At 36.4% G+C, this 15230-nt stretch overlaps 1 protein-coding gene and 1 pseudogene across 26 annotated transcripts in view; one reads left to right on the top strand and one right to left on the bottom strand.

Moving 5' to 3' along the window:
- Nucleotides 1-15230, bottom strand: part of BCAS3 (BCAS3 microtubule associated cell migration factor) — a 580731-nt gene that overhangs the window by 465348 nt on the left and 100153 nt on the right. The gene's annotated exons all lie outside the window — the stretch shown is intronic.
- Nucleotides 3567-3994, top strand: LOC106505458 (small ubiquitin-related modifier 2 pseudogene; annotated as a pseudogene).

Here is a 15230-nt window from a genome sequence, read left to right on the forward strand (position 1 = left end):
GTCTTGACGGTGGTAGGGACTTGCGCAACTGGACCCAACAGGCAAAACTGGAGGTGGGGGAGAATCTAGGGAAGCCTGAACTTCAATCTCTAAAACTGACACAGGGCAAAAATTCTTTTCTTAATGTTCCCAACTAATTAATCCAGTCCTCTGCTGAGAAGCAATGAGTTAATAATGAATGAAATCTAACATTTTGCCAGACCAACTGAGAAGGAAAAAACAGCTTGTCACCTTCAATTAGCAGCTCATTATAGCTACAGTACACTAGAAACTTGAATTCTGATCATTTCGCTGGCATCCATACAATGTCACAACTGAGATTCTTCCTGCCGAAAGCCTTCAATAGAAATAGACAAAACAAATGCGATGAAGGCTCAGTTTAAAGTTGACTGAACAAGACTTGGTAGATATAAAAATTCTATTTATATATGGAAAAAACCTCTTATTCAATGCCAAATAGAAAAACATCATTCTTTTAAAATCAAGAGTTTTCACAAAGTCACACATTCATAAAGGAGTCACGCTATCTGCCAATAATACAGTTGTGTACACGCCTGACATATCCTTTTGTTCTCTATTTTCTCTCTTTTTAAAAGCCTTGACCACTTCCCTGGGACAGAGCAAGACAATCTTAATTTTCCTCATGGGTAGGCTGATGAGAAAGCTTTCCATAACATCAGCAGTATGCATGCCCTCAAACAGAAAGGATGCGTGTTATACTAAAATATACAGGCAAGAAACAAGCTTTCACTTCATACTCTAGTACACACCAAACAGTGTCAAAAGTTGTCTACAGAATGAGTCTTCATTAGATTTCTAGAGTCAAATGAGTTAACATTCTTACAGGGTCGCATCTGACATCTAAACCTAAGCTTGTGACTCCACTTTAGGATAAATTAATAGTTTAAGGGAAAAAAAGTTCACATAGAAATGTACAGAATCAAAATTTAGAATGTAACTGAGTCTACCGCAAACAAACATGAGAGTTTGAAAGAAAAGCAGGAATGATGCAATTTGTATTATTAAAGGATTCTAAACTCTGCCCAGGCACCGCTGACTGTCCAACACATAAACATCCATAGGAGTAATGTACAGTTATTTAGTACTTTTAATTACAAATATAAAATAGAAATGAATGCAAATTCTCCTTAAATAACATTTCCTTTAACTATGTAACTTGCATTATAGTGAGTAACCAGAACATATATTAAAATTTTTTGCATTGGAATAATCTGTTACCTGCTACACTACACTCATTAAGGAAGCTCATTAAGCTTTTATTAGGAAAAGACTAGTCCACCCAGAGCCAAATGGAATATACACAGGTCATTCATTTTAGGGAAGAGAGTTGACTACAACTATTTAAAGTGGAAATTTTGCAAAGCTTCCATTCCTGAAAATAAAAAGGTCAAATTAAACTATTATGAACTATAAAACAAAATAATTAAACTAGATTTCTTAAAAGGAAATACTGAAAACATTATAAAAGTAGAAGATAAACACCAAGAAGACACTTTATTCTTTTTCCTATGGATGCACCTGAGGCACATGGAAGTCCCTCAACTGGGGTCAAATTGGAACTGCAGTCAAGGTCTACACCGCAGCTTGTGGCAACATAGGTTCTGGGCCAGGGATGGAACCAGCATACTCACAGAGACTACACTGCTCAACCACAATGGGAACTCTCATAAGACACTATTTCCATCTAAATGTGTTGGCTATTTCATTATTTCTTACTTTCCCTATAATAAATTTAATCACATTTTCAAATTTTTAATACGCTTTATTTTTCAGATTTTCAAGCATTTTTTGGTTCACAACAAAGTGGAGAAGAAAGTACAAAGATTTTCCCATTTAGACTCTGTCCCCATTCATGCATAGTCTACCCTATTATCAATATCCCCTACCAGAGAGGAACGTTTGCTACAACCTACAATGACCCACCATAATCACCCAAAGTCCACAGTCTATGTTATGGTTCACTCTTGATGTTGCACAAATTTATGGTGACATAGATCCAAGACTACAGTAGCATACAGAATAGTCTCACTGCCTTAAAAAGCCTGTCTGGCCTGCCTGTGCATCCTTCTTTCACCCCTAATTCCTGGCAAACACTGATCTTTTCACTGTGTCTATACTTTTGCCTTTTCCAGAATGTTTAGTTGGAATCACATGCACGTGTCCTATTCAGATAGGCTTCTTTTACTCGGTAATATCCTTGATAGTCTTATATAACATTCCATTATCAAGATGTGCTACATTGTATTTGTCCATTCACCCACTGAAGGACATCTTGGTTGCTTCCAAAATTCCAGCAATCATGGATAAAGTGGATATAAACACTTGTGTGCAGTTTTTTGTGCGGACGTTAACTCCTCTGGGTAAATACCATGCAGGACAAGTGCTGGAGTATGTGGTGATAGTATACTTAATTTTATATAAAACCGCCAAACTGTCTTCCAAAGTGGCTTTACCATTCTACATTCCTACCAGAAATTTCCAAGTGCTCCTGTTGCTCTGCAACCTCACCAGCATTTGATATTGTCAGTGTACCGAATTTTGGCCATTCTAATATGTGTGTAGTAGTATTTTCCTGATGACATATGATATGGAACATCTTTTCATATGCTTACTTGACATCTGTATATTGTCTTTGAGGTGAGGTCCTTTGCCTAATTTTGACTGAGGTTGTTCACTTTTTTACTGTTGAGATATAAGATCTTTGCATATTTTGGCTAACAATCCCTTATCAGAGACCTGTTTTGTAAGTATTTTCTCTCAGTCTTGTATTCTCATTCTCTCTCTCTCTCTTTTTTCTTTTTCTTTTTTTTTTTTTTTTTTTCCTTTTCTTTTCAGGGCCACACCTTCACATGGAAGTTTGCAAGCTAGGGGTCAAATCAGAACTGCAGCTGCTGGCCTACACCACAGCCACAGCAACTACTCAGGACCCACGCCACATCTGTGACCTACACCACAGTTCATGGCAATGCTGGATCCTTAATCCACAAAGCAAGGCCAGGGGGATGCTAGTCAGATTCGTTTCTGCTGAGCCACGATGGGAACTCCAGCTTTTTCTCTTTGTTTTAATTTTTTTTTTTCTTTTGTCTTTTTAGGGCCACACCTGCAGCATATGGAGGTTCCCAGGCTAGGGGTCCAATCAGAGCTACAGCTGCTGGCCTACGCCACAGCCACAGCCACAGTCACAGCCACAACCACAGCAATGTGGGATCCGAGCCACATCTTCGACCACAGCTCACAGCAAAGCCGGATCCTTAACCCACTGAGCAAGATCAGGGATCGAACCCACAACCTCATAGTTACTAGGTAGTTCCACTGAGCCACTACTGGAACTCCTTAAATTTTTTTTAAATTTCTTATTTTAATAACTGTATGAACAATTATGTTAAACTAATGCACTTTTAATAAAATTTTACTATTATGAACTATTCTGAAACAAATCAGAGTGGGCAGAGCGCACGACGTGGGCGCGCCCTCTCTCTCCTCTACCGCTGGCGCCTCCTTCTGATGCCACTCCTGGTGCTGTGCTCGTTCAGTGCAGAACTGGTACCTCTTTGGTGAAGCGGCAGCTGGGGAGACTCCGGCGCTCGCTATGGCCGATGAAAAGCCCAAGGAAGGAGTCAAGACTGAGGACAATGATCATATTAATTTGAAGGTGGCAGGGCACAGGTGAAGATTAAGAGGCATACACCACTTAGTAAACTAATGAAAGCCTATTGTGAATGACAGGGTTTGTCAATGAGGCCGATGAGATTCGATGGGCGGCCAATCGATGAAACACACACCTCAACAGTTGCAAATGGAGCATGAAGACAGAATTGATGTGTTGCAGCAGCAGACAGGGGGTGTCAACTAAAAAGGGAACCTGCTACCTTATTCCAGAATTCTGTTCCTCCAGATCAAGAAGACATTCTAAGTTAGAAAACTGCAATTTGCTTCTACCCATCCTGATGACTACAGAATAGTTTTCTCTATTCCTTTCTTTTCCCCTTCCCCACTCCTTTATTGTACATAAAGTAACTGGTGTATGTGCACAAGCATATTGCATTTTTTTAAAACTAAACGACCAATGGTATGTTATGATGGACATCAAAAGGAGATGGGATGGGGAAAAATACTGGTTCTGTGAATACACCCCTTTTCTCCATTAGAGGCATGCTCATTCATTTATCTTTATATTCCAGTAAGTTATCTGCTCTCACACTTAAAAAAAAAACCATAAAAATCCTTGCATATCTTGTTCAAATGGACAATTTTAATGCTTTTCATTTATCATTGTAAAACCAAGAACAATTGTATAACTTTTTTGTACATAGCTTTTACATGTAGGGCAATCTGTCTTTAAGTAGAGATAAATTACTCTAAAAGAAATGAATCCCAGATAGTTTTCCCTTCAAGTCAAGCATCTTGTTTAAATAAATTTCTTGTTAAAAAAAAAAAAAATCAGTGGGCATCCATTTCTCAGGATGGTATTAAAATTGTTGGTATCCTCATGAGGTTGTGGGTTGTGGGTTTGGTCCCTGGGCTCGCTCAGTGAGTTAAGGATCCAGCATTGCCGTGAGCTGTGGTGTAGGTTGCAGATGTGGCTTGGATGATGTTGCTGTGGTTCTGGTGTAGTCCGGCAGCTGCAGCTCTGATTTGACGCCTACCCTGGGAACCTCCATATGCCAAGAGTATGGCCCTAAAAAAAAATTAAAATTAAAAAAAAAAATTTGTTGGTATCCTCACATTCTTTTATTAAGCAACAGAGAGTCTCCAAAATAATAAAACTAAAAGAAGAAAATGCTCATTAAGTACTTACAGTCAAAAAGTTATTTTAATTTTCATAAGTTATATCAGTAACCTGTTCTTAACTGGGGTTATTTACACAATGAAAAGATTTAACCAAATGTACATAACAACATTGTTTGGTTGAGTGACTGTCAGAAATCTCAATCCAAAACTTCAGATTTATGTACAAATAGTACTACACATGCTATCAACATGGGAAAAGAGTTTGACAGTCTGTCTCAGACCCATCAATATACGACTGAAGAAAAAAGTCTGCAATACAGTGAGGCCTGACCAAATGAATCACTAAAAGGAGTAATGAATTGGTCAAAGGATAGGGGTTAAATAAGATTTTTAGTTGTATGCAGTTAAGTATTCCTACTGAAGTAATCATTCCATATAAAGAATCAATAATCCCTTTTCTAGGGATTGTCAATAACTAGGTTATTAGCATATAGAAAATGAGAAATGACCTAGGGATGTTGGGCTTTTTGTGAAGACAGAATAATATTGAGTACTTGAGCTTTAAAAAAAAAATTATATATATATATGCATGGAAGAAGGATGATGGTGACCTTACACTTTATCTTTGAAATTAAAACACTGGAGTTCCCGTCGTGGCGCAGTAGTTAACGAATCCGACTAGGAACCATGAGGTTGTGGGTTCGGTCCCTGCCCTTGCTCAGTGGGTTAAGGATCTGGCGTTGCCGTGAACTGTGGTGTAGGTTGCAGACGCAGCTCGGATCCCACGTTGCTGTAGCTCTGGCGTAGGCCAGTGGCTACAGCTCCGATTCGACCCCTAGCCTGGGAACCTCCATATGCCTCAGGAGCGGCCCAAGAAATAGCAAAAAAAAAAAGACAAAAAAAAAAAACACTGGAGTTCCCTTCGTGGCTCAGTGGTTAACGATTCTGACTTGGATACCGAGTTGCTGTGGCTTTGATTGGACCCCTAGCCTGGGAACGTCCATATGCCACCAGTACGGCCCTAAAAAGACCAAAAAAAAAAAAAAGAAAGAAAGAAAGAAAGAAAGAAATTAAAACACCGACTAAAAATGGAGTATTAGATTGGTGCAAACTATCTTTTATGCCTGATAGAAAACAAGAATCACAAATAATACATATTAAAGTCCTAAACTTACAAATCTCTATCAAAAATATTTAAATTTGAGTCTCAGAGTCTACTCAATTTTTATAACAATATATTTGTTCTTAATATTCATATACTTTATTAGAATCATAGTCATTTCTTACCCTGGACAATTTTTTCAATATAATTCTTTTGTAATGCAATACGACCAAACATCCCATTAAAGTAATGCGAGATATGGATTTTATGATTTCAAATTTCTAAACATTAATACCGTTTTCCTTTACAAAGACTTCTATTATTTTTATTCATGATATTTAACAGATTGAACCAAAATTAGGAAAAGCGGAGCAAAGTATTTGAGAAAGTGACATTTTCCAAGAATGTGCATGTATAAGTGAAACACAAAACAGCATGGACATTTTAAATCTACCACAAATTGCAAGAAGCATGGAAACACTTATTTTTAAATGGGAAAAAGCTGCACAGTTTTCAACATGTGTTACTGAATCTAATCCTTTAAATATAAGAGGAAAATTTTTGATAGTATTACATTATTTGTATTCTTCTGCAGCTCCTAAAGAACAAAAGCCAGTTGGTGGCGTTTTTTATTAAGTAATTAAAAAGAAAAAGCAAAGAAAACGGAAACTTAACCATATTAAAGGCTAAATTTCTGATTAGCCTAGTTAATAATAACATTTTTCTTCTGCAAAATTCAGAATAAACACTGGATAATTAACCCTTCCAACACCACTATAAGCTGAGAGAGTGGTATTAACGATGCTTTTTCATGGAGAGGTAACCAGGCAGGAAGGAGTAAGTAAAGTCTCCACATAAAAACAGGAGGTAATGCTAAAACTGGGCTTGCAATCAGATATTCATCAACAGGGTCCGACACGACACAAGTAGTAAAGAAGTAACACATTATATTTTTTAAGTAAGTTTCCATTATTTGCAGTTAAATACAAAGATGAGTTAGAAATAGGATAAAATTATACTACAAAGAAATATGTTTAATACACCACAATGGAAAACAAATGTAATGCAAATTCAAATTATGGAAGAGATGTTACAGCAAACAAGAAAAGTCTGTATGTTAGTTCGTTAATCTACATAAGAACAATATAAACATATATAATGTATACATTTATGGTACTACTTTTCATTTATGTCTACACATTGTCTGTCCACTAAAAACTATTCCTTTTTTTCTTTTTTGTCTTTTTTTGTCTTTTTGCCTTTTACCAGGGCCGCTCCCAAGGCATGTGGAGGTTCCTAGGCTAGGGGTCTAATCGGAGCTTTTGCTGCTGGCCTACACCAGAGCCACAGCGACGCCAGATCCGAGCCACGTCTGCAACCTACACCACAGCTCACGGCAACGCCAGATCCTTAACCCACTGAGCAAGGCCAGGGATCGAACCCGCAACCTCATGGTTCCTAATCGGATTCGTTAACCACTGTGCCATGACGGGAACTCCCACTAAAAACTATTCCTAAATATTACACTTAAAATTCTGTTTTGGAAAAATTTTTCAAAAACTTTAGGGAAGAAAAGAAATCAGCAAACTACATTCCAAGAACAATCCCAACTGCTGGTTTCACTGGAACACAGCCACACCCATTTATTTCTTTGTTGTCTATGGCTGAGTTGAGTTTTCACATACGAACCATATTGCACATGCCAAAAACAAAAATAAAAACACAAAAAACTTTACTGACTCCTGATCTATAGTTTTTCATTCCCAATGCACTGGGGCTGTTTTATACTGTCTTTTTCAGGGGTCTATAAGTATTTGCTTCAGAAGCTCCCTTTAGTGGCTAACAAATCCGACTAGTATCCAAGATGATGCGGGTTTGATCCCTGGCCTCGATCAGTGGATTAAGGATCCTGCGTTGCCGTGAGCTGTGGTGTAAGTTGCAGACCCGGCTCGGATCCCGTGTTGCTGTGGCTGTGGTGTAGGACGGCGGCTACAGCTCTGATTGGACCCCTAGCCTGGGAACCTCCATATGCTGCAGGTATGGCCCTAAAAAGACCAAAACAAACAAACAAAACAAAGTATTTACTTCAGTTGAGGGGGAATATGAGGTGAAGCTGAGCTCCTAAATTATAGGAACCCTACAATGAAACATCTTGGGACTAACCATTTTGATGTTTGACTCTCCACTGCCTGACTTTGCTTCTCTTAGTTGGGAATATGTCAATGTTCTGATTTTCTTCCCATTTTGCTCCACATCACATTTTATTGCCTTTTCTATCCAGTCTTCCTTCTCCATCTTCTAATCTGTCAGTTCTGTGATGAATGTGTGAGGCTTTTAGTTCTGTTTCTTCCCATAGGTCATTTCCCCCATATTAACTCACCCTGTCTTCCTTAATTTATTGCATTTCGGATTTGTGCTTTCTCTATAAAAATAATTGTGAACTATCGACTTTCAATTATGAACTACTCAATGGCAACATTATTCCATGGTGGTTCTGGACATAACAATAATTTCTCAGGAGCTCCTATTGTGGCTCAGAGAGTTAAAGACCTGAGGTTGTCTCCCTGAGGATGTGGATTTGATCCCTGGCGTCATTCAGTGGATTAAGGATCCAATGCTGCTGCAAGCTGTGGGGCAGGTCACTGAGAAGGCTCACTGGTATTTGCTCTGGCTGTGGACTAGGACACAGCTGGAGCTCCGAATCAAGCTCTGGCCCAGGAATATTCCACATACGCAGACATTTCTTTATTTTCCAATGTACATTTTGAATTGTACATTTCGTGTAAGTTTTCAAAGATAAAAGTTGTTCATAATATTGTTAACTGTAATGACTGTAACATCTGCAATAATGTCTCTTCATTCTTTTTTTAATTTATTTTTTATTATAGTTGATCATTCATTCCTGTTAATCTGTGAATTGTTTTTCTTATTATTCTTAACCTATTGTTTTTCTTATTTCCTTTATATTCAAAGAATTATCATTTCATTGACATTTTCAAAGACTAGCTTTTTTAAAATTAAAACATAGTTGATTTACAATGTTATGCTAATTTCTGCTGTACAGCAAAGTGTTCCAGTTACACATATACATATTCTTTTTTTATATATTCCTTTCCTATGGTTTATTCCAGGAGACTAGATATAATTCCCTGTACTACACAGTAGGACCTCATTGTCTATCCACTCTAAATTTTTTTTTTTTTTTTTTTTTTTTTTTGTCTTTTAGGGCCACACCGGCAGCATATGGAGGTTCCCATACAGAGGTCGAATCAGATCTGTAGCCGCCAGCCTACACCAAAGCCACAGCAACCATAGGATCCGAGCCGCGTCTGCGACCTACACCAGAGCTCATGGCTACTCAGATCTTTAACCCACTGAGCAAGGCCAGGGATCGAACCTGTGTCCTCATAGACAGAAAAATGTAGTACTTTGCATCTACTACCCTTAACTCTGTTTCTGTTTTGTAGTTAGATTCACTTGCGCCATTATTTTAATTATTTATTTATTTATTTTTGCTTTTGGGGGCTGCACCCACGGCATACGGAGACTAGGAGTTGAATGGGAGCTACAGCTGCCAGCCTACACCATAGCCACAGCAACGCCAGATCCCCGATCAAGGCTAGGGATTGAACTCGCATCCTCACAGATACTAGTTGGATTCATTTCTGTTGCACCACAACGGAACGCCTGTGCCATATTTTAGATTCCATATATAAGGGATATCATATGGTATTTAGTCTTTTCCTTTCTAACTTACTTCCCTTAGCATAATAATCTCCAAGTCGATCCATGTTTCTGCAAATGGTTTATTTTGTTCTTTTTTATGGCTTTTCTCCATTGTATACACACCACATCTTCTTAGTCCATTCATCTGTCAATAAACATTTAGGTTGGTTCCAGGTCTTGGTTATTGTAAATATTGCTGCAATGAACACTGGGGTGCATGGATCCCACTGAATCCTTGTTTTGGCCAGGTATATGCCCAGGAGTGAGCCTGCTGGATCATATGGTAATTCTCTCTTTACTTTGCTTAGGAACTTCCAGATTGTTTTCCACAGTGGTTGCGCTTACATTCCCGCAAACAGTGTGGAAGGTTACATTTTTCTCTACACCCTCTTCAGAATTTGTTATTTGTAGACTTTTTAATGATAGCTAATCTGACTGGTGTGAAGTGATACTTGATTGTAGTTTTGATTTGCATTTCTCTATTATTAAGACTTGCTTTATTACTCAGCATACGATCAGTCTTGGTCAATATTCTATGTACAGTATGTAGATATTGTAAACATCAGGTGAGTCAAATTGACATTGTAGTTGATGTCTTCTACATCTTAACTGATTTCCTATCTCCTTGTTCCATCAGTGACCAAAAAGGGGTTCTTTCAGCTGTGATATTGCTTCTTCTATTTTAAAATTTCATATATTTTTAACAGATTTGAATAGTCATTTTTTAACAGTGAACAGATTCAAGAAAGAACAAATGTTTGCCAGTCATCTCCCCTGAAAAAATAAATGTTAAGTAATAAGATCCATTACACATGAATAGGATATATAAGTAAATATAAAATACGTAAGTGTAGGAGTTCCCATTGTGGCACAGCGGAAACGAATCATGGAGGACTAGGAACCATGAGGTTTCGGGTTTGATGTCTGGCCTCACACAGTAGGTTAAGGATCTGGTGTTGCCAAGAGCTGTGGTATAGGTTGCAGATGAGGCTCGGATCTGGCGTTGCTGTGGCTGTGGCTGTGGCAAAGGCCAGCAGCTATAGCTCCAATTAGACCCCTAGCCTGGGAGCCTCCATATGTTGCAGGTGCAGGCCTAAAAAGACAAAAGACAAAAAAATAATAATAAAATAAAATACATAAGTATGTGGAGTTCTCGTTGTGGTTCAGTGGGTTAAGAACCCAACTAGTATCCCTGAAGACACAGGTTCAATTCCTGGCCTAACTCAGTGGGTTAAGGATCTGGAATTGCCACGAGCTGTGGTGTAGGTTACAGATGTGGCTTGATCTTGCGTGGCTGTGGCTGTGGTGTAGGCTGGCAGCTGTAGCTTCAATTCAACCCCTCACCTGGGAACTTCCATAGGCTGCAGGAGAAGTCCTAAAAAGAAACAAAGAAAAAAGAAAAAAAAATATATATATATATAAGTAAGCAGAGGCAGAAGAGAAAAAAATCTAAGGCAATTCCAAATAAATTAGAAAAAAGTTCTAGTGAGGTAGGATGTATGGTGCCTCTCTGGAAATGAATGGGCTTAAAGTTAGAAATGCTTGGAGCAGCTAACTTGCCAGCTTTCATTACATCTATTTATTAAATACACACACCTACTAATATATGGAGTTTTACTACCCAAATCTAATAATGAGTTCAACTTTCCTGGCACCTGCAAGGAAAGGCAAATTTTTCACCAGATACCTCTCAACTTCTTTTAACTAAATTGATGAGGTACAAGTGAAACATTTTAATTTTCATTCTACATAACATGATCTAACATGAAGTAGCATATAACTACGTTGAGGTTATAATAACTAAAATCCTAACATATAGTAAACATTTTATTTCATATTGTAAAGGTAATATATGACAATTCATAATAATATATATTTTTAATGGTATGTTAGACATTTTACCTATTCATTCTTAATTTTATTGGTCCCATGACTGTGGCTGCTTTGTAATTTTGATTACTGTGCATTTGATAAATACCAGCCATTGTTATAAAGTCATTATATGTATTATTTTATTTAACCCTTATGTGACCTATTTATTGAGGAAAGCTTCTCATTACGCATTTGTTTTACTATTCAAAAGTTTTTTTTTTTAATTTTCAGCAATGAAATGTCATGGGGAAATGTTTCTATCAATAGCAAAGGCCTCAAGTACTGAATATTTAACATTTTAAGCTGCTGATATTCATTTAACAATTGATTAGGAAAGTGACTTATTGACATAGAAGACAAAAAAATAAATAAATAAACAGATTGAAAGCAGCAAACTGGCATCAAGTTTCCAAGACATCAAAAAGAAAACAAATCTGCCTCTGGTATTCACACAGTAAATATTATAATTAGTCATAATTATAGTATAACATATAGTCTTTGAAATTAATAATTCAACATACTAATAACTTAATTTGTGATTCTCAATGTAAAAGAAAATTAATTTTTCTTGATAATAGCAGAAATAGTAGCAAACTGTTCGCTATTTTATAATTTCTGAAGATATATGAATTTAATGAGTCTAAATACTACTGTAACCTCCTATTTTTTTCCTTCTTGTAAACACTTTCCTCCATATGAGAAATGAAGCAAAAGGTAAGTTAAATATTAAAATTTTACTCAATGATTAAGAAATACATCATAAATATAGTTCCCTTAAAAAATATGAAGTTAATTTTGAGTCATGACATTATAAAAAAATCTTTGAATACTAACAGAATATACTAAGAAAAAATTTGGGTTACGGTAGAAGCAATAACACTCTAACAAAAGAAACCAAACTCCTGCTTGAATTTATTTGCCTAGAAAGTAAGCCAATTTGTAACTGTTTATCTCTTATGATAAACAAAGTATATACAGAATCATTTTGCCTATCAACAGATACATATAACCATAATTTAACTGAGAAACATGGGATACCAGAAATGAGAACACTAAAGTCTGATTCAATTCACAAAAAGATGTTAATTATGCGAACTTCTGCCAAACAAGCACAGATGCCAAATACACTCCACTGTGGAGAAGCATACATGGTTTTATTATTCCAGTGTTACTCTAAATTTTTATCAGCGTGCATAATGTTTGAATATGAAATCAATACAAGCCAACATTATTAAACATGTCAAAGGAACAAGCAGATCATCCAAGCGTTTGAGACACACTGAAAAATGAAAGGAAGCTAATGTTAAAAGATTATATGAAATCTATTTCTCAAAATCAAGGAATACCAAAAGATATTTTAGAAGGACACCTGTAAAAACTGATTCTATTATTTCCCCTCTTGATACTTAAAATGACAACAGAAAATCTGAGCATTTGCTTATATATATTTTTAGAGGAGAACTATATTATTCTAAATCAATTCTTCTAATTTGACTTATTAAAGCTCAAGAAAATCATGTGTACACTACAGAGTATGTTTGTTTGAAACTTGGGAGGAAGATTTACAGTCCATAATGTAAATATAATAATAAAGCCAAATGATTGCCCTTTCTCTCTCCCTGGCATGAGGATTAGAATAAAACACATGAGAGTTTAGATATTTATAATAGTACCCAAAGTTATTCCACAGTGAAGTATAAACTACATTACAACAGCACCAAATGCCTAAGATGTAGATATGGTTAAAACATAAAGTCATTTTCTAGTATTTCCAGTATCATTACTATAACAGATGGCCTTTCTTAGTACTTAGCAGAAAATGTTTTTCTAATTGTACTGCTTTTTTAAAGGTAGATGGAATGGGGGGGTGCGTATAGAGGGGAATCCAGCAACCAAAGTTGTGAAATGCACATATTATCCAATATGTGGGTTATCACAATTTTCAAACAATATGTTCCAAGTAAAAATGCATAATTGCCTTCTACTAATTAAATTACATGTAACAATTTTTAAACTTGGTAATGCACAAAAATAATCCTCATTCACAATTCACAAATTAAACTACTATATGAATGGTCACAGATGAAATTACACAGAATGCAAAATACTAAAGTTATATTGGAGCAGTCTGTAACCACAGCTTAACCACAGCAAGATGTGAATTTCTGATCCAACATATAAGAAATTTTAGATTTCATTATGAGCAATGAAAATCTCTTTATTGCCCAGGATCAAGAAAACTAACAACATACTACCTTCACAAATTAAAACTATCAGACACACACACACAAAAAAAAACCATTAAAACTGTCTATACAATACCTAAATAAAAGAGCGCCAAAATAAATTTCTGTCCCAGTGAAACCATGGATATATGTGCATTACAAAACAACAGTGCAATTAGTGTTTTTCAAGAATTATATTTAAGATTAGTGAAGGGCTGGAACTGGAGATACAAGCTAGTGCAGACAATCATATGACACAAGGGCAGACTAAATGAAATTTAGATTGTCTTAAAATATATAAAATGCAAGGTCAAAGTATTTATTCTATATATAGCATAGAAACACAGATTTTAAAAGAAAAGGATGAAAAGCAGGTGGTGACAGATGAATGGAATGAAGGAATGTTTCAGAGAAATTAAAGGGAAATGTCTGGAAGGTTCTGGTCCCTGTCGGCTCGAGAGCTAAAAATGGAAACTGGAAATTCCCATTTCAACTTCCAGGATTAAACTGTTTAGCAGTTATCAGTTTTGGATGCTGGAAGTGGTCAGACTTCATTTTGAAAAGCATACTTTAAGATCCAAATGCTCCTAAGAAATGGGCAGAATGTTTCTTCTCACCTATCAAAAATAGCTTCTTTACATTTTGAACCTCGATTTTTTAAATAAAGGGGTGACTTAAAAAGAAAAAAAAAAAAAAACAAAAACCTACCTCGGGCAAGCCTCAGTTCACTGGATCTATGTCACATTGATTTATAACAGTTATTTCTTAGGGGGGAAAAAGCACACACAGATGCAAACAATTACTCTATTTTTGTAGGCAACAAGTGAGGTGGGTGGTAACTGAGAAATTTTTTTAAAATCCTGTCACAATATTCTGCTTTTTCTTAAGAAACCCTCCTCACACAACAAACGTTTGCCACATCAGAGAATTTCCAGGGCCCGAAGCACCACTTTGATTCCAGACTGCTGCAGGCATTAGCAGGAGGTAATTAGGGTAAAAAGTTCAGCCACAGTTCCATGTCTAGAGTCCTGCCAGAAATAAATTTCCTCTCTATTCACTGGTTTCTACTGTACCCTCCCTAAGAATCATATTGAAAACACATTTATCTTTGTAGAGTTTGTTCCTCTTCTAATTAACGTCATGGCGTTTACAGTGTTTAATAATTTAAAACGTCCCCAATCGCAGCAGTTTTGTCTTGAAGAGCAGGGTGGTACATTATCATTTTTCCTATACTGCTGCTTCATCTGACAAGTGACTCACAGAAGTATGCGGTGCAGCTGTTTCCATCAAGCTCTCTGTTTTATTTCCTTGTTTGAAAAAGGTGCATGGACAAAACTGACAGACCAATGCATGCAGAATATATTCGTTGAAATTTTTCAGGGAAATGGAGAAGACTAATAAGCAAACAAAATTAGAATAAAACAGCAATTGTTACTTTAACATATGCAGATGTGTTAGAGTTCATTATTTTCACAGAAAGAAATACAAACTGTTAACATTTAAATGATAAAACCTAAGTATACCACACATTTAAGCAAGTAAAAGTTTAAGAA

The sequence above is a fragment of the Sus scrofa genome, chromosome 12, assembly GCF_054392235.1.
Source record: "Sus scrofa isolate SSC_HxYL_T2T_F1_AM1 chromosome 12, Sscrofa_HxYL_maternal_Yorkshire_Landrace_v2.0, whole genome shotgun sequence".
NCBI lineage: Eukaryota > Metazoa > Chordata > Mammalia > Artiodactyla > Suidae > Sus > Sus scrofa.